We start from the raw sequence: 20,006 nt of genomic DNA on the forward strand, positions 1-20,006 counted from the left end.
AGTGTAACTACGTGCGCTGGGATTTATTCAATTTAATGTTTGATATATGGGCCTAAAATACAAAATTGTTGCTGCATTACGTGATTCTCTAATTATAAACTTGATGAAAAAAATGTTAATATTTTGTTAAATGCATACATTGGGATACATTTGATTTAGTGTATGATATGTTGGGACAAAGATAGAGAAATCTCCATGCTCATCTCTCAATCCATTCTTTATGCGATGCTCAAAACAAAAGAGATATAGGGATTGTCGTTGACAATAAAGAAACTACGTATTTAGTGCATACAGTGGGGTTCATTTAATTTAATGTATGATACATAATTTTCACTCCCCCTCTCTATCCATGTATTATATGATTTTCCAGACAAGAGATATATATAGATTGTAGATGACATTCAAGACTATAACCTTAAGCTCATCATGAATATTCTAGACCTTTTTTATAAATGGTTCATGAGTTATGATCCATTTTGTTTAATATATGATAATATATGGGCCATAAGATGCATAATTCTCACTTTCCCTATCTTAATCCATGTATTACTTGATTCTCCAAACATGAGAGAGATATAAGGATTATCACTCACATTCAAGGCTCTAACAATGAACTTGTTGTGAAGATTCTTAGATCTGTTGTTTCGCGTCCTGATATATTGGATGAAGAGAATCATATAAGTCACCAGATCCATGTAAGCAACATCAAACTTAACTTGTAAAATTTAGTTTAACTAAGCTGAGAGGGAATAGGCAGACATGTACCCAAGTAAATGAGCCTACCAACACCAATGTCAATTGACTTATCCATTGTTCCTCTAAATCTATTTATAAAATAATAAAACTAAAAGTATTCACATATCAGCCCCTCCTCAAAACACTGGTTTACTCATCTTATGCATGGCTTATCTCAACAACATTCTTAGGTGAAATCAGGTTGATAAATACAAAAACTTATTCCAAAAATGATTTTTGTCAGTGAAATTAATAGAACAATTAACCTCTAAATAGAATTAAGCATATATGTATCATTAATATTTTCCCAACTGACACAGAAATTCTAAAGATTGGAGTAAATATTGAGCTCAATCCCCAACTTTTGTTCAGGCGAATGGTGCCCTTTCCGTGAGACCATTATCTCTTCTCAGACCGGCAATTCCTTTGGAAAAAAATCATTTTTAAATCAATAACATCTCATGTGAATTTATAGATAAAATGAAATTCATAGAAATAGCTTAAATAATTTAACTATAACAAAGTTGTATTTCTTTAAAAATGATCTAAATGGCTTTTTTAAATTTTGAAGTAAAAGATGGGGAAATCCAAACAGAAAAAGAACAGTTAAAAATATAATAATTTCCTATCTGAGTTTGGCATGAATGATGATGAAAGATCATCATAATTTCCATCATCCATTTGTATCTGTGCCATCTAAGGACAGTCGTTATCATCTTCACCAACATAGACCAATTAAGTCATGTTGTCGTCATCATAATCTGAGATAATATGAATGTAACCCCAAATCTGAGATAGTACAAAGTAATTATGTAATGATCAATTCTTCAAATGTAATTTTTCATAAAAATTAAAATAATTCATAAGAGAGTTAGATAACATACGACTATAAATCTCTGTGCTGGTTGGTACACATTTTGCTCTTCGACTGATGCAAATATTATGCATCTAGAGACCAAATAAGGTGGTTAAAACATGCTCCCATGAGGGGGATGTATAGAGAAAAAAATTACCTCTTGTTCTAACATCCTTCTTGCAGAGATTCATTACCGAAGTCTCCTTTTACCAATTCGACCTCGTCAATCTCAGGCAAAGGCTCTGCCATGTTGTTTCTGAAATATTGTTGCCTCAACCAGCATTTCAATGTCATCAAGATGGATTTGTTCTGTGTTGAAATCATTGACCACTTCTACATACAAATTCATCGTTCAGTGGAGAAGAATCTTTTGACCGATGCGTTGGGCTCACCAACAAGAAGGAAGTTTTAGTTGAAAATTGAAACCTTTATGAATTGCTTACATCTTTTTCCTTTCCACCATAACCGTGCATCATTCGAGTCTTGGGCATTTGTAAGTCTGGAGCACATCCTTGATTGATGCATTGACGTGTTTATGATGTGGCAGTTCTCGTGCAATTCTTCTCATGATCAAAGGTGTGAAGCTTTTGTTGATCCCGCCATCCCTAATAAGGGTTTGTTGGCCGTCTCTGCCTCATTCATTTTCATCATCACAAACGTCATTCAAAAGTCATCGAATATACACCTCCACGGCTTCATGATCATCAGGTTTGATAGAGTTTAATTTTATTTTTAGATCTACAAATGAAGCAATTGAAAATACATTATTTCCCTGAACACAAGCCTCTCTCTCAGAAAGATTTGCTCTCATGGAAATGCATTTTGTGTTGCACATATGTAATTTGAATGGGCGAACATTGTGAGAATAACACCATTGGGGAAACTGTGTATATAGTTAATGGATCAATATGTTTGATAAAGTTTTCATAAATAGCCTTGATCAATGATAATTTTCTGTTTCGATGAAGCATCGTGAGCTGCAAATGATATATAAAGCTTCAAAAAATGCCTTTGAACTTTGATCGAAATGTGCCACCAGTAGCCCTTTCATTTTCATTGATCATAGAATTTATCTTTGTTGTGTTGTCCAACTCAAAAAGGGACATTTTGGAAAAAAAATTCCTCTTTATTTGGGAACTCAAAATTTTCATTTTTGGAGTTCCATCTAGCCTTCACTTGTTGCTTGGTGATAAACCAGAATTTGGGTTAAATAAGTCATTTTAATGCTCTGATTTAAGCAACAATATTTATAAACTTTTCCTTGCTTAGAATTGAGTGAGGGTTGAATCCAAAAAGTGAACGTAATTAGAGAGTAAATTTCATTTCAAATATATTTTAAAATAATTCTTTTAGGCGATTTATATTATTTCTTAATGTTTAAGTATTTTATAAATTAATGAAAACTAGTCAAACAATTTAAAATAAATGACATACATAGTTATTTTATTTTAGATAAATTATAATAATTAAATGTTATTTTAAAGGATTTTTTGTAAAATTTTTAGGACAAGAAATAAGATTTAATGTTGAAAGAAACCTTCGGCGCAATTTGTGGGTGACAACGCTCCCCTTACTGGGTAGTAGACTGATAATGTTGTAACTTTTGCTACAAGAGGAATTTTTCAATGTTTTTTGATGTGTTGGAAAGCTTGAATTCTAGGCTATCCATTGGAATCTAATAGAAATGAGAAGATTCAAATCAAACATTTAGGAGATCACACAAAGCTTGTTGTCACTTCCCCCATGGGCTAAGTGGTGTTATTTCTCCAAGAATCTTGATCACCCTTGAACTCTCTCTCCCACGATCTTGTAGAAAAAAAATGGATCAAAGAAATCTGATGCACTAGGCCTCCAACAACAAGTTGGGAGCAGAAATTTCAAGATGAGATACAAAGAGAGATGAGTAGAGAATAAATAGAAGTGCAATAACTCTCCCAGTCATTGGATTTAATTCCGAGGGCTTGGAGGGTTAGGATTTCTTGATTCCAGCCAGGACCCATGTGGACTCCTTATCATATTTAAAAGTAGACCTTTCAAATTCAAATTATGGGTTAGTTCCACAATTCTCGCTTTAGGAGCGGAAAAGAATGATCGAGAGAGCGACCACAAAGCTATGGAACTTGGGTATGGGTATTTTATCGACATGGATTGGCCTTCCTTTTTTTCGCATGAATTATTTAATAATGAAAGGTCCAAATCAGCATATTTATGTTCCTGTCAAGGCTGTAAGGCGGAGCAAACAGAAAAGATTTCCTCAACTCGGATTGTTCACTGCAACTCGGGAACATGAAGTTGGAATCACTAGTATTTGCGGATCAGCATACCGCGATGAATATGTACCCACCTTTAGCTGACCTGGTCTTTAAGGAGGTTTGAATGGGCTTCTATAATGCTTCTTGTCAATTGAGCCTCCTCTTATTATCTATTAGATGGCTTAGGTTTCTACTTTCCTCCCATTTGTACCTCAAATTCATCATTGTTTTTACCGGTCCTGTTTTTTAAATAAAACTCTAAGAAGATGTGAGAAATCCACTTGACCCTAAGGAGTCAAGTGGGGTTAGTGTCAAAAAATTGTAAAATTTATAAAAATAGAGATTAGGAAAATAAATCATAATTTTCTCATTTTATCCTAAATTGTTTAATAATGTTAGTACAAATCTAGAAATATGCGGTAAAAAACAAGTAAAAAGCATCTTCAATTGATGTTATCATTAGACATCTTCAATTGTGCACACCATTAGACATAGCTCCTCTTTCTATCGTTTGATGAATAGAGTGTTACAAAAATGTGTCACACCCTCATGAGGAATATCCCAAGGACCTAGACAACTTGAGCCATTGTGTGCATGCATCTCCAAAGTCCTATCAACGAGCTCCATTGCCTCATTTGGTGTAAGCGGCGGTGGAATTTTAAGTGCCTTTAGACCATCTTGAATGACAAGGTTGATGACATGTCCAAATACAAAGCATGTGGCGAGGTCTATCAAATTTAGGATTTATATTTCTTATTACACATGTCAATCTTGTTCTTTGAAATTGAGATAACTTTTTTGCACAGTCAAAAGTCAATCAAGGCCTCTGTTAGCAGTCGTGCGAGATACCTCCTGCTATGTGCTCCCTCAATTTTCTTTATCTCTTAGACACATTCTTGAAGCCACCAATTGTTAATAACCCAATGCAAAGTTATTCACAATAAGGGAATCGTGTTCTCGCTTGTCCATGCATCAACTACTAGGCAAACACTTCTGACATAAGAGAGAAAATCTATCAACTTTTGCTTCTCTCTAACGAATAAGACCTTACACATTCATGAATGATCTTTGAACATGGTATTATCATCTTATGTATTAGAGAATATAGTAGCACTTCTCTGAAACATTTTTCATCAACAACGGTCCATGCTTTGACTGTAAAACATATGAATGTTGTCAGCATGTCCTTCACTCTCTCAAATGTGACTTGCTTGACCATTATAACTCAATTTTAAAACTCCTCATGGCCCTTCTACAAATGCTTTAAAAATATATATTTCATCCCATCAGTTATAGTGATTTTAGTAGTAGTGTTCCTTTCAATAGTAGTAGTGATTTTAGGGCTATTCTCCTTACACATCATGCATTCATAGTGGTTAGTGTTGAACTAGCATTGACTCCCATTCCCCCCCGTTGGTGCTTTCTTTGTGAGGTTCATTTTGTGTGTCTGTGAAGGTCTCCCTTATTTGCAAAGTTCCTTGTACCATTTTCTCACTTTGAGAACTTTCCTCCATTGGACTTGAGTTGTTGATGGTTTTGCCTTCTTCAATGGCCACTGCTTTCAACTAGTTCGTCGTACTTGTTAGGATTAGAGAACTCAAGCATAAGATGGAAGTACATCATTACAGATCCAATTAGATCGTGATGATAGTCTCAAAGAGAGTAAGTTTCAAATCTCAAAGCAATCAAATAATATTAACAGTGAGGATCTCTAAATCCGAGCCACTAATTGAGCTTAGTGCCAATTACTCTGAAATTTATTTCCACAAATATGTTGAATATATTTCATTAGACATCTCAGAAAGCATTTTAAAGATGTTTTTAGTATCAGAGAGACAATTGTGATTTATATTAGTTGTGAATATAAAACATAAATCTCCTTCTATGAAAATAAGCAACCTAAAGAAATAATGGAAATCACAAAATCTATGAATCAAAATGTTGGAACATACAAAAAATGATGTATCATACATACTACGTTGCAAGAGAGAATAAAAAATGAACAACCCTAAAAAATGAACAGCCTTTGCAAAGAGCGATTCAAAAATTCAAACCACACCACCCAACAACACTGAAAACAGCCATGTAGTCACGCACCGCAAGGGACATGCATCATCCCTTTTGTTCACCCATATTAATGCCAAAGTCGTATAAGACATTTGTACCAATGAAGTATAATAAATTACCAGATGTGGTGGCTACTCAATACTAGACATGGTCGTTCTGTTCTGTTCATTTGAAACGAACACAAAATTCGCACAAAAGAGCCGCACAGACCCTTGTTCTTTATTCTGTTCTTTTTCTTTTTCAAAAACGAACAAAATTCGCACATTCGCACAAATTCGCACATATGCACACAATTAGACTAAAATTCGCACAAAGCGAATAAAAGAACGGAACACGGGTCTGTTCAATGTTCTGTTCGGAAAACCGAACAAAACGAACAATTCGCACAAATTCGCACCAAAAGAACAAAACGACCATGCATACTACTCACACGATTTTTGGCATCGTCACCCGTCAACGTCATCCGCACGTGCCAAATCCAACCCAAGAGTGATGTCAGATGATAACTACGTCCACGTTTCATCTTTATCATATTATCATCGTTATCATACTTTCGGAGAATCTCAGCCGTCCAAAGAACACATTCCCATCGGACGGTGCGATGGATTTTTGCGAAATGACGAAAGTATCCCTCATCGCTTAGGGTTTGTTCACGTCTGTCGAGCCGTGGATATAAATAGTGGGAAGTCGCCAATTTCTTGATTGTAGATCCTGCCCGCCGTTCAACAAGAGGGGAAGAAATCGACTGAAGCATCAATGAGGGCGAAGGTCTCTACTGATCTTAATACTTGATTTTATTGCGATTCAATTTAGGGTTATGTTCTTGTTCTACTGCCTCTTTCGTGCTTTTCAACTTGCATTTTATTGCGATTTTCGTTTTGGATTCCATTTGAATCGTCTTCAAAGGTTGGAGCTTGCATTGTATGTTTTCAGTATAAATTCTATCCTTCGATGTCAACTCTCCCCGCGAAAGAGATTGTCTACTTTATGATATAGTCATGCTAAACAACTTCTGAATCGTGTTTCATCTGTATTTTTGTGGAAGTACATGACTTTGGGAGATCGTCTATATGTCGTGACTTTTGAATGATTCGCGAAACTAACTCTCCGATGTGTTATTGCATAAATAGAAGATTAATATAGATATGTTATGGATTTAAATTTCTGGTTCTTAAATTCTTTCTCTATAATTCTCCGTGCTGAAGGGTACTCTCGTTGAATAAATTTCCAGTGGAAGAAGAAGCGCATGAGGAGGCTCAAGAGGAAACGCCGAAAGATGAGGCAGCGATCTAAGTAGGTCAATGAAGATCTGATCACTTGTTTTGGTTCCCTTGTTCTGTAGTTCTGATGTTTGCCCATCGATCTTAACTTTAAATGTTTAGAGACCCAAGTTTTGGAACTCATTTTCCTTCAATTTTCATCAAACTTTGGCTACATAATGGAACAGTTCTCTCTCAAATATCCATTTAATTTTCCTCCTGAGTCTGTTTTGGCAGTTGGGTAATCTCTAGTTTAGAAAGTAAGCAATGAGTGTGAAGTATTTTAGACGGGGTTAAGTGATCACTTTCTTACCAAAGTTGAGAAAATATTTGGTTTGAGATGAAGATCACAGTATACTAATGTTAGAGAATTAGTTTCTTCAAAAAAAATGTAGTAGGCTTAATCTATGGAAGTTAGTTTCCAGTTCTGCTTTATCCGTCGGATATCGTTAACTTTTCTATAAACATGTCCACAAGAAGTTATCAGTGGTGGTCTCAACAGAAAATTGTTTTAAGTATTAATTTAAGGATGAAAAGAGATAATGTAAGGGATTAATCAAAGAGTTTGGTTGTGATGAAGAGATGAACAGGTGAATGGAATAGGATAAGGGCCCATTTGTATTTTAATGTTGTCAGTTTTACAGAGTAATGAGTGGTAACTACTAAACCATTAATCATAATGTTATGTAATTAGTTCATGATGTTTAAGGATTGTCACCTCGACAAAAATTGGTTTTGCAAGAACTCTTTAAATGGTGACAGGGGATATACAAAAATAGATGCTAAGGTGACGGAGAAGACAAGGAAAGAGAGTGATAAATCATATTGAGAGGTATTTTGAATGTTAATATGAAAGAAAGGTGAGACATATTGATGTGAAGAGGAGTGAGGAAGAAGATAAGGAGGGTAGGGTGAATGGAGGAAAGCGAGATGAGAAGGGTGGTAGATAAAAAGGTGTGTAAATTTATGCAAAAATAGATACTAAGACGAGGGAGAGGACAGGGTAAGAAAATGATAAATAATATTTAGAGGTATTTTGAATGTTAATATAAAATATTTAAAAGAAATAAGATGGGAGACATTGATGTGAAGAGTGAGGAAGAAGATAAGGAGGGTAGGGTAAATGGAGGAAAATGAGATGAGAAGGGTGGTAGATAAATAGGAGTGTAAATTTGTGCAAAAAATAGATGCTAAGATGAGGGAGAGGACAGGGTAAGAAAGTGATATATCATATTTAGATGTATTTTGAATGTTAATATAAAAGAAATAAGATTGGCGATATTGATGTAAAGAGGAGTGAGGAAGAAGATAAGGAGGGTAGGGTGCATGGAGGAAAGTGAGATGAGAAGGATGGTAGATAAATAGGTGTGTAAATTCGTGCAAAAATAGATACTAAGATGAGGGAGAGGACAAGGTAAGAAAGTGACAAGTCATATTTAGAGGTATTTTGAATGTTAATATAAAAGAAATAAGATTGGAGATATTGAAGTGAAAAGGAGGACGAAGATGAGGAGGGTAGGGTGAATGGAGGAAAATGAGATGAGAAGGGTGGAAGATAAATAGGTATGTAAATATGCACGGTGAAAGGGTAATTTGTTTTCTGAAAAAAAAGTGATGTTTTAAGAAATGATGAACATAATGGGATGTGATTCTGATGAAGAGATAAATAGATCTAACCTAAGCAATGATGAAATAATGAAATAATGTAAGGCAATGAGACTAATTCTAGTTGCTTAAGTTTCTTTAGGATGATAATAAAAGCAATTTCAAATATCTTAAAAAATAAGCAAGCATAATTTCTATGTTTATTTTAATTGGAATGGTCACAAATTTGAATACTTTATTTTCTTATAATGATCTTATGATTTTCCCCTAATTTTTAGTATATTTACAAAAAAAATCATGTTAACTTCAAAAATAATATCATTTTAAATCAGGGAAGAATATCTATGAACTTATGTAAATATTTTCAGTTGCACATTATTTTCAGAATAACACTATGATTTTCCCCATTTTCCAATATTTTAATGGATGTTAATAACATTAAATATAAGGAAAGAAAGTTTGCAGTAAAACTTTTATATATGTAGATTTATTCAAATATTTATGAGGTTTAACGCATATATTTATTTTCTTTAAATTGGCAACACAAGGTTATACCGTCTGATTTGTTCAGATGGCAATGAATGACTGGAGTTGGCCTATCATTGGATGTGGCAAACTATTGACATTGACCGATCATAGGTGGCACCCAATGATTTTCGTGAGTTCTTCAATGCATTCTTTATTATCGCTTTTCTGAATTTAAATGCGTGCGGCCAATAGAATAAATAACATATTTTCTTAACAAATGCACTCTAAAGCATCAGAGGGTCTGATGGCGCACGCCATCAAATATCGTCAACGATGTCGTCCATGCCACTCGCCATCATCGTCGAAGCTCGGATGAGATTGCTCGACTTATCGTGTTTTATTTCTTCGACCTTTCTCGTGTTTTCTGCTTTCTTGTTTCGTCTTGTCATCGTGTTTTTGTTGTGTGCGCGACGTATCCGCACGCCCGTTGTCATCGTCACGGGAGGGATCCCTTTACCTCCCCTTGTTTCCTTTTCTTATTTCTTTAATTTCCCCGTTGTCTTGTAATGGGGGCCCAATTTATAAGGGCCCCCTTAGTGGACCTCGTCTCCTTTTTTTGATGCATTTAGGGGGCCCAAACCTCTCCCCTATATATATGAAGAGGGGGCCGCCCTAAAAAAACAGACCAGGAATTTCATAGATTTTCTTTTTTAACGTTCTTGGTCTCACCTTTGAAAAATACAAAAAAGGGAGAAAAGGAAGAAAAAAAAGAAGAAGAAAGAGGAGAGAGAACGGGCGGAACGGAACGGGGTCGGGTTCGCGCCTATTCCATCCTGCCTGCGCGCCCGTTCTAGAGCTCCGTTCGGAGCCCTAGGTGGCCGCCGCCGCGGGTGCGCCGCCACCGCGCCGCTGCCATGCTACCCTAGGCCCGCGGGCGCCGCCAGGAGCAGTGCCTACGCCGCCAGAGGCGGGCGCCCCGACATCAGCGGGCGTCGCCGCCCAACGGGCACCCCCGCCAGCAGCATACGCCGCCACTATCTGCGGACGCCGCTGATAACTTGCAAATTAACATGATTAATTAATGAATTTTACATTATATTTATGTGTTTTAATGACTATATTTCCATGTTATCATATTAAAATAAAGATAAATCATTTACCCTTTCATTTTATTATTATTTCTGATTTTTTATCATTTTTACATGGAATTTAACCTCATTTCAGTGAAGAAATATTTTTTACAGGGCTTTAAATACTTGGCTTAAGGTTGGTAAGTGTTTTCATGATTTTTCTGGAATTTTTCCATATTTTTTATATAATTTGTTGACCATTATATAGCCAAGAAATGATTTTTACATATCTAAATAACACATATTTAATTTATTTGGCATTTATTATATATTTAAATATTTACCAAGGGCTATCCACGTCATTCGCCCAAAATTCGGGCAAATAAATGGATATATTTATTTAAATAAGAATAGAGAGAGAGAGAAAATGAGCGTTATTGGTTCATTATGGCATTGCAAATCGCGATGCCATAAACGAATCAATCATATATTATAAATAATCTATGCGGCACGAAAGGCGACAAATTTTTTTAGTCGTTAGCGCGTGCCATGCACGCGCTAACCGACATTCCTCTTAGGGATCGACGCTTTACGGCGTCGACTTTCTGTGAACACGCGGAAATCGGCGCCGTAAATCAATAAAAAAAATTTTAAGGTAAGCTCACCGCCCCTTTTTTTTATAGGACAAGTCAAAAATTGCGGCCACCGACACACGTGAAAAAAGAAGAAGAGAGAGAGAAGAATAAGTCAAACATTACGGCTGACGAAAATATATATATATCTTTATTTTTTTAGATAGGGTGACGTGGCGTCCTTTTAACCAGTTAAATGGGAGAATATTCTCCATCATTGCGGGCGCTGATGACTCGGACAATCACGTGTCAGGACGTGATCCGAGGACGGGGACAACAAGAAAAAGGCATTCCGACCAATTGAAAAGCGCCATTTCCTAACTTATTGGAGGAGAGATAAATTTAATCTAAAAGCTTAGATTAATCCTCACTTAAACCTTGATATCTTGAGATTTAGAAGTCCGATTGGGCTGAAATTTTGAGGGTATGTTTGTCTTTTCTCCCTCTACAATCTAGACGGTTGGATCTTTAGGAGGTCTGGAAATGGGCAAAAATCACTTTTGGAGGCTCTCCCCAAGCAATTGGCCAGGAAGGACACAGGAGGGATTCTTGAAGTTGACAGATCTTGCTTCTGAACTCAAATTTGTAAGTCTCTGATTTGTATTTCAATCATCCTCTTGAACGATTCTAAAACGCCAAGGCATGGGCGAAATGTACATGCCCTAGAAGTTTGTTTTGAATAAAATTAGCACTTCATTTTGATTCCGATTCAAGATCTGATTTTTGATCCTTAATTCTAAATCAATTTAGAACATTTCTGCATCATTAGATTTTTTTTAGGGTCGGATTTCATCATTAAATCAATTTTCTCTCTCTAGGTTAATTTGTTTAGTTTCTCTCTCTAGATTACGATTTGTATTGTTTAGGAATTTAATTTAATATATAAAAAACATAAAAATAAAATTTGAATCGAAAATTCATCTATCTTGAAGTCCAAATTAAAAATCCCTTTCTTGATCATGTAATTCCCAATTTTAATTCATAAAAATTGTTTTAAATTTTTTTAATAATTGGGAAATTAATAATCTGAATTAATCTGATATTAAAATTAAAATATTCATATCTTGAATTTCATGACCAAAATATTAAAAATCAAAATTAAGTTTTACTTAATTTTGATTAATTAAGGAATATTATTAAGGATAATTAAGATTTATTAATTGCAAAATTAAATCATCTTTGAATTAATTCATTGAAATTGGATAAAAATTCTCATTTGTTGCCTCCGTGTGGTTCGACCCCTTACTTGCTCTGTATTTTATATTTAGTGAATAAGGGAAATTATAAATTTTATTGTATAAGTCTAAATCCAAGATCAACGACATTTTTACGTGCATTTTTAGGCTTATCAATTGGCGCCATTGCCGGGGAGACATGGTTTGAATTTTAAAAATTCTGTTTTAGAGTGATCATCAATTTTCTTATAAATTGTTGAATTGAATTGAATTTTGCAATTGTTTTGTGAATTTTAAACGCATATTTGAAATTGCAAAAGTTACCATTTCTCTCTTTCTTATATCTGATTTTTCTTGTTTGTCTAAGCTGATTATCTTGATAATTTGTGTGTTTTAACATTGCATGAATGGTAGGAGATCCTTACGACCCTATCTAGTAAACCTTGAGACAATCAGTAGAAGTCCTAGCCTTGATTACATTTTTGAGAGCTCCGAAAGGGGAAATCAATACATTTGTGAGAGAATGGAGGATAACCAAAATTTTAGAGCTGAACAAGGAGTTGAAAAATGAGATTGAGAGAATTTTATGATCCTGCAGAGAGTGATACCTACACTAAAATTTCTGCTCCTTTACCTGAAAATGTTAATTTTAGAATTGACCCGAGTATGATCAATCAATTACCTACGTTTTATGGACGATTTAATGATGAGCCTTATGATTTTTTAGAAGAGTATAACCAGATATGTTCTGCTTATAGTTATGCAGGTGTTCCTCAAGAAATTCTCAAACTCAGGCTATTTCAATTTGCTTTGAAAGATAGGGCCAAAGAGTGGTTCAAAGGGGTAGGTCAAGAATTTCAATCATGGAGTGAAATGCAATCTAGCTTTTTAAAGAAATTATATTCTTATGGAAAGACCACTTCAATTAGGAAAGCTATAAGATATTTCTATCAAGGAACTAACACTCATGGGAGAGATTTATGTCACTTACTAGGAAGTGCCCACATCATGGAATTCCATCTCATGAATTAGTTCAATTTTTTTATGGTGGATTGAATGATCAGGAACGGCATCTAGTGGATATATCTAGTGGAGGAATGTTCCTTGACACTCATGCAGATGAATCCATGAAACTTATGGAAAAGTTAGTAGAAGATTGGACATATCGTCAAAGTTTTTCGTATACTAACCGAAATGCAGGTCCAAAGCGTGGAGGAATCATTGATGTCAAAGCAGTTGAGCCGGAGATCAAAATGGATAAGCTGGAAAGAGACATGAGCAAGATTGGTAAAACAATAGAAGATATGAGCAATAATTTCAAATCTTTTTTGCAGGAAACTAAAGGAAAGGCGAATACTTATGAGGGCAAAAATTCCACTAACACCCCTTGTTGTTTTTGCTCTAGTGAAGAACATTCTGATGAGTCTTGTCCTATGGTTGAACAGGTTAACGCATTTGGAAGATAAGATGAAGGACATACCCAATGGAATGCAAGACCTAATCAGAATTGGAGCAAAGGAGGAAACAACAACTTCGCATCAAAGCAAATTGCTCCGCAGCAATATCCGCAAAATTTCCAAAATTTTTCTAAGCCTTTTTACTCTCATCCTAACAACAATAATGACAACACTAACTCAACTTTAATGGATTTTATCAGGGAAATGCAGGAAGAGAGAAAAGGCATGCATGAAGAAAGGAAGATGTTGATGCAGAACTTAGAAGAACACAAAAAATAAATTGAAATGCTCAAGCGAGGACAAGGCATTCAAGCACAACAACCTGCTCTCAGAATGAAAGGTAAATCAGAAGAAGTCCTTCTAAGAGAAGGCCATCCAGGTCAACTCCCTACCCAGCCTAATATTAATCCCAAGAATATCATGTTGTGTGTAGATAGAAATTTAGAATCATCATGTTTGGTATCTTCAGAAAATACGAATGAATCTTGCATTAGTGAAAATAATAATGTTGCATCATGCACTGGTTTTACGAATAATTTTTTAAATAGTTGTGAAGAAGATATGAATAATAATGAGCAAGTGCATGCAATTTCAAAATTAAGAAGTGGGAAAGTTTTGTTGGATCCTCATGAAAAGGGTGTAGAATTTCAAGACGCTAAAGATAAAGAAAATGGAAAGATGGAAAATGATCAACGAGATAAGAGTTGCCAGGATGAAGAAAGGCATCCAAGAATGGCAGACCCTAATCTAGTCGATTATAGAACACCCATTCCATTTCTTAGTGCATTAAATATAACCAAGCAAAAACCAGAAAATTCTCATTTGCATGAAATATTTAAAAATGCAACCATAACTATTCCACTTACTAAGGCAATACAAAATATTCCTTCATATGAAAAATATGTGAAGGAATTATGTACCCCTTCTAGGAAGCAGAAAAGGGTACAACTTTCTGAAAATATTAGTTCAATTTTATTCAATGATATTCCTAGAAAAAGAAGAGATCTAGGGGCTCCTCTCATTAAATGTGAAATAGGAGGAATGGTTTTTAGAAAATCACTTCTTGATTAAGGTGCTAGTGTTAACATAATGCCTAAAGCTTTGTATGATAAGTTTAAATTTGGTGAACTTGAACCTATTTTTCTTGAATTACAATTAGCTGATGGTTCAATTAGGCAACCTTATGGAAAATTAGAAGATGTTATTATGAAAGTACAGAATTGTAAATTTCCTGTTGATTTCATAGTTGCAGATATGAAAATAACAGGAAATTTGAGCCATGCTCCTATTATTCTAGGTAGACCATTCTTAGCTACGGCGAAAGCCACAACGGATTGGGATAAGGGTATTGTGGAACTCAAAGTAGGAGATGAAAAAATTGAACTATCTATCTCAAAATTAATGAAATACCCAAAAGACATAAGTGAGGATGTTTGTTTCCTAGGGTTGGTGGAAGAAGACGATTTTGATTTTGATCCGTGCTCTTATGATTTATTTTCTTGTGAATCTAATGAATGTTTGAATGAGAAATATTCCATGCCAACAAATACTTCATTACATTCTGAAATTGAGCTTAAGCCTTTACCTTCGTCATTGAAATATGCTTATTTAGGACCATGCAATTCTTTCCCCGTAATTATATCATCATTGTTATCATCTGAACAAGAATTAGAGCTTTTAGGTGTTTTATCTACTTAAAAATCTGCTAAAGGATGGACAATTGATGACATTAAGGGCATTAGTCCAAACATTTGTGAGCATAGAATTTTCTTAGAAGAAAATTCTGAAGCAACGAGACAACCTCAAAGGCGACTCAACCCGCACATGTTGGAGGTTGTTAAGAAAGAAATCATGAAATGGCTAAAAGCTGATTTCATATATGCCATTTCAGATAGCCCATGGGTAAGTCCTATTCATGTAGTACCTAAGAAAACAGGAATAACTATGACGAAGGATGAAAATGGTAATGAAGTTCAAACTCGAGTAGCTTCTAGTTGGAGAGTACGCATAGATTATAGGAAGCTTAACTCTGTGACTAAGAAAGATCATTATCCATTACCATTAATTGATCAGATTCTTGAAAGACTTTCAGGTCAAAATTTTTATTGTTTCCTAGATGGATATTCAGGATATAACCAAATTAAAATTAACAAAAGTGATCAAGAGAAAACAACATTTACATGTCCAGTAGGTAATTTTGCATTTAAAAGGATGCCTTTTGGGTTATGCAATGCACCAGATACTTTTCAAAGATGTATGACTGCTATGTTTTCTGATTTAGTAGGGGATTGTTTAGAAATTTTTATGGATGATTTTTCAGTGTTTGGTTCATCATTTGATATTTGTCTATCTAATTTAGCTAAGGTGTTGCAGATATGTGTATAGAACAATCTGGTTCTAAGTTGAGAGAAGTCCCACTTCATGGTGGAGGAGGGAATTGTCCTAGGGCACCATATCAGCAAGGATGGGCTAAGGGTGGACAGGGCCAAGGTCGAGGTTATCAACAACCTCCCCCTGCCCACAACCCTAAAGCAACTTAGGGGATTTCTAGGGCATGCAGGCTTCTACAGAAGATTTATTAAAGATTTTGCTAAAATTTCTAAACCCTGAACTAATTTACTTTCTAAAGATACATTGTTTGTTTTTGATAAAAACGCTAAAGCATCCTTCTTGCAGATTAAAGAAGCTTTAATTCAAGCACCAATATTACAAGCTCCAGATTGGAGTAAGCCTTTTGAGATTATGTGTGACGCTTCTGACAGTGCAGTGGGAGCTATTTTAGGACAAATAATTGACAAGAAGCCAATTGCCATTAGTGTAGTGATTTATCATTCAAAATATTTGTGGGTCCATTCTCGATTTTCAAAAGAGATAATTGAATGAGCAACAACTTAATTAGGATGTGTGAAGACAAAGCATCACTTGACCTGTTGGCACGTGGCAACTAAATTAATATGTCTTCGTCATTTTTAGACACACTATTTTGTCATTTCTCTTAGATTATCATCGCTGATGATAGCTTAGGTTTTTTAAGCATCCTGCATGCCAGCATTAACTCTACCTCTCATTGACACATATTTACTATCGTATCTGGTGCATTATATAACAATGAGATCTGCAACGCGCGCCCCGCTCTTCGGCACTGCAGCACTTTATTGCTGTAGTGAACAAATCAATTTTGTTCACTCCTCTTGCCACATTTCCCAACCAAGCTGCATTTTAAGGTGTTTTTGTTTTAGTTAATATTAATTTTACGTTAGGAAAAACCATAAATTATCCTATTAAATTTAGAGAAATTAGGTTAGATAAAATAAATATTTTATCATCATCTTTAAATTATTTTGATTTTTTCATTGGTTTGATTTTATTAAATTAGATTAAATTCTAAAAAATATAAACATCTATGATATATTAATAATTAAAAAATTACATTTTTAAATAGTTGCTCCATATGGATTTGACCACTACTATGTGCTCATTAGGAAACTGTAAATAGGGTTTGGCGGTCCCGGTCCAGTCCATACTTTTAACAAGGACCTAAACCTTACCTAAGGATCGGTTCGTTCTCGTTCAGTCCCGGTCTGGTCCTGGTCCAGTCATAGTCAAAGTCGAAGAAAAAAAAAGTCAAGATAGAAAGTGGTATGGACTTCTCATCAAATGGAAAACTTATTGCAAAGTCACTTATAAAGCCCATCATAAAAAATGAAAAAGAGGAAGAAGGAAAATAGTGGTAAAAATTCAACGAAGAATAAAAGTAAAAGAAGACTTGAAAAGGAGAAAACTCAGAGAGTAGGAGAGAGAGAACGTGAGGGAGAGAGAGAATGGGGAGAGAAGACAGCATGCGAGAGAGAGAAAGGAGAGAGAGAGCAAGAACTTGAGATAGAGAAGAGAGTGTGCAAGAGAGTGAGAACAGGAGATAGAGAAGAGATCATGCGAGAGAGCGAGAATGGGAGATAGAGAAGAGAGAGAGAGAGAGAGAGAGAGAACGGGAGATAGAGAAGAGAGTGTGAGACAAAGAGAGAGAGAGAGAGAGAGAGAGAGAGAGAGAAGGGAGATAGAGAAGTAGGGATCAGGGATTCAGACAAATCATTCGAATATTTGATTGGATCGAGCATTCGAATCATCAAATCCGAAACACCGATTTGTCCAGTTCAGATCCGATCCGAACACGATCTGCGCGTATGTTCGGATCAGATTGTTCGAATAAGATTCTTGTTCGGAGCGAATGTTCGAATACGATCCGATTTGAACACGTTGTTTGAATGAGATCAAATCGAATGTTCAAACCCAGCGGCACCAGGGACCCCAAACCCCAGCCAGCGGTGCCAGCACCGGCCAGCGGCTGCGAGCGACCCCCAGAGAGAAAGTCGCTAGCAATCGCCGGTGCCGCTGGCCATTTGTTCAAACTTGCTTGAACAAGTTTGAACAAATGGAAATCGTTCAAAAATTGTTCGTTCAAACCAAATTGTTCGTTCAAAAATTTTGATCGAACACAAACAAAGGCTATGTTCGATCAAAAGATTCAAACAGATTGTTCGAATTAGCGTTTGTTCATTCGAATCTTTTGATCAAGATTCGAACGATCCGATACGATCCCTGATGCCTATAGAGAAGAGAGCGTGAGAGAGAGAGGGAGAGAGAGAAAGAAGAGAGAAAGAAGAGAACGTGAGAGAAAGAGAGTGAGAGAGAGCGTGACGCAGCCTTAGTACATGAACGGCGTAGGAAGATGACTTGAATCCACAAGCCTTTATCTACTTGAAGGAGCCAAGTCTTGAATCCACAGAACTAGCCTCTCCAACCCTTGAATTCACAAGGGGTTGTACTTGACTCCACAAGCACACAAGCACTCTATAACAAAGAGAACACTCGGAGGGGAGAAACAACAGTCTCAACAAGACAATAGATTTCAATAATTCCCATTGAGGGGTACATGGGGGCCTTATATATGTCACAACAAGTGCAGAGTCGTCCATAATGACTGTACCCATGACAAGACAAGTCAAAACATTAAAAAAACAATTATGACAAGCTAAAACTGAGGAGAAGTAGCTTGCTAGGCCTGAGCAGAGATATCGTGCAAATTCTAGGGCCTGTAGAAGCTGTCAGGAGATATTTGTGTGGCTCAAGAAGATCCTGATGGGACAAAACAGAAGATATACAAATCTCACAAATAAGAGTAGAGATCCTTGCAGAAGAAGAATCTGGCAGAGGATTCTACAGAAGATATTGTTAGAGAAAATCCTATCAAAGATAATCTTGTTGGAAGATCTTGTTAGGGAAAATCTTGTCAGAAGATCTTATCAGGGAAAATCCTGTCAGAAATTCTTGTTAGAGAAAATCCTATCACAGGATATTGAGGGGCTCTAGGTGTATTTTTGCAGATCCTGTCAGTTCTAGAAGAATCTCCTTATTGGGCCACAACTTGCTAATGGGCCTCAGAAAATGGGCTTTTGGGCTACATTAGAGCGTGAGAGAGAGAGCATGCGAGAGAGAAAGAAACAATGAAAGAGAGAGAAGAGAGTGTGTGAGAGAGAGCATGAGAGAAAACAAGAAAGAGAGCACGAGAGAGAGCATGAGAGATAGACCATGAGAGAGAAAGTGAGAGAGAGAGGGAGAGAAAAAGCAAGGGAGCCAAAGGTAGAAGGGGGGAGAATAGGGGAAGCGCGATCAGTGGGGAGGCGGAGCATGACAGATGAAGGAAGGAAGTTCACTCCCTCAACTCACTCCCTTCCAATTGCCTACAAACAAAGTAAGTTCAAATATAATTTATACAGTGTTTGGCACCTCTACTATGTTGATCATAAAGTATGGATGGACAAATGGGAGAAATATGAAGCTACCTTGGAAATTTCTACTTGATTGGGAATGTGGATTATTAGGTGTCAAGGTTTCAATGGCCAAAAATACTATTTATTAATTTTATAATATTATTTCTTCGTTAGGGAAATATCCACATTGCTTTTAGAGTCTCAGACCATTGATTCCTCCCACCATTTCTCAACAACTGCATGCCATAGTTTGTAAGTTATCCTTGATCTACTGCTCAGAAGATGCCATGTGTCCTGCTTAAAAGTAAGAGAAAAAATATAGATAAAATGTTTCCCAAGTGATGTGGTGATGCATCCTCGCACGCCACACCTGCACCTTTTTTATTTTGACAAATGACAAGGGCACATATCATTTTTGCAATCCAAATTAAAGTGTTGACGTGGCTTCACATGTTGGGACCACCACATCAATTTTTTTCACCTTTTGTCCGATGTCGTGATGCTACCATTTATGGAAATATGCGTGAAAATTAAGTCAGTAATAGATTTCATATCTTGTTTGGTGTTCATTAATATTATATGTACATTATAATGCATGTGTCATGCTTATGTTGAAGGTCATGAATATACGAACCAACTATGTGAACTGTGATGAGATAATA

The 20,006-nt window shown here is 35.9% G+C and overlaps 1 long non-coding RNA gene across 1 annotated transcript; it reads left to right on the top strand.

The window, feature by feature from the left end:
• Positions 1 to 6,489: 6,489 nt before the first annotated feature.
• On the top strand, positions 6,490 to 7,369 carry LOC144707963 (uncharacterized). Its single transcript, XR_013582605.1, has 2 exons — positions 6,490 to 6,678; positions 7,142 to 7,369. It is a non-coding gene; the product is annotated as an uncharacterized LOC144707963 (long non-coding RNA).
• The last annotated feature ends 12,637 nt before the right edge of the window (positions 7,370 to 20,006 follow it).

This window comes from Wolffia australiana, chromosome 9 (genome assembly GCF_029677425.1).
Source record: "Wolffia australiana isolate 7733 chromosome 9, ASM2967742v1".
NCBI classification, from domain to species: domain Eukaryota; kingdom Viridiplantae; phylum Streptophyta; class Magnoliopsida; order Alismatales; family Araceae; genus Wolffia; species Wolffia australiana.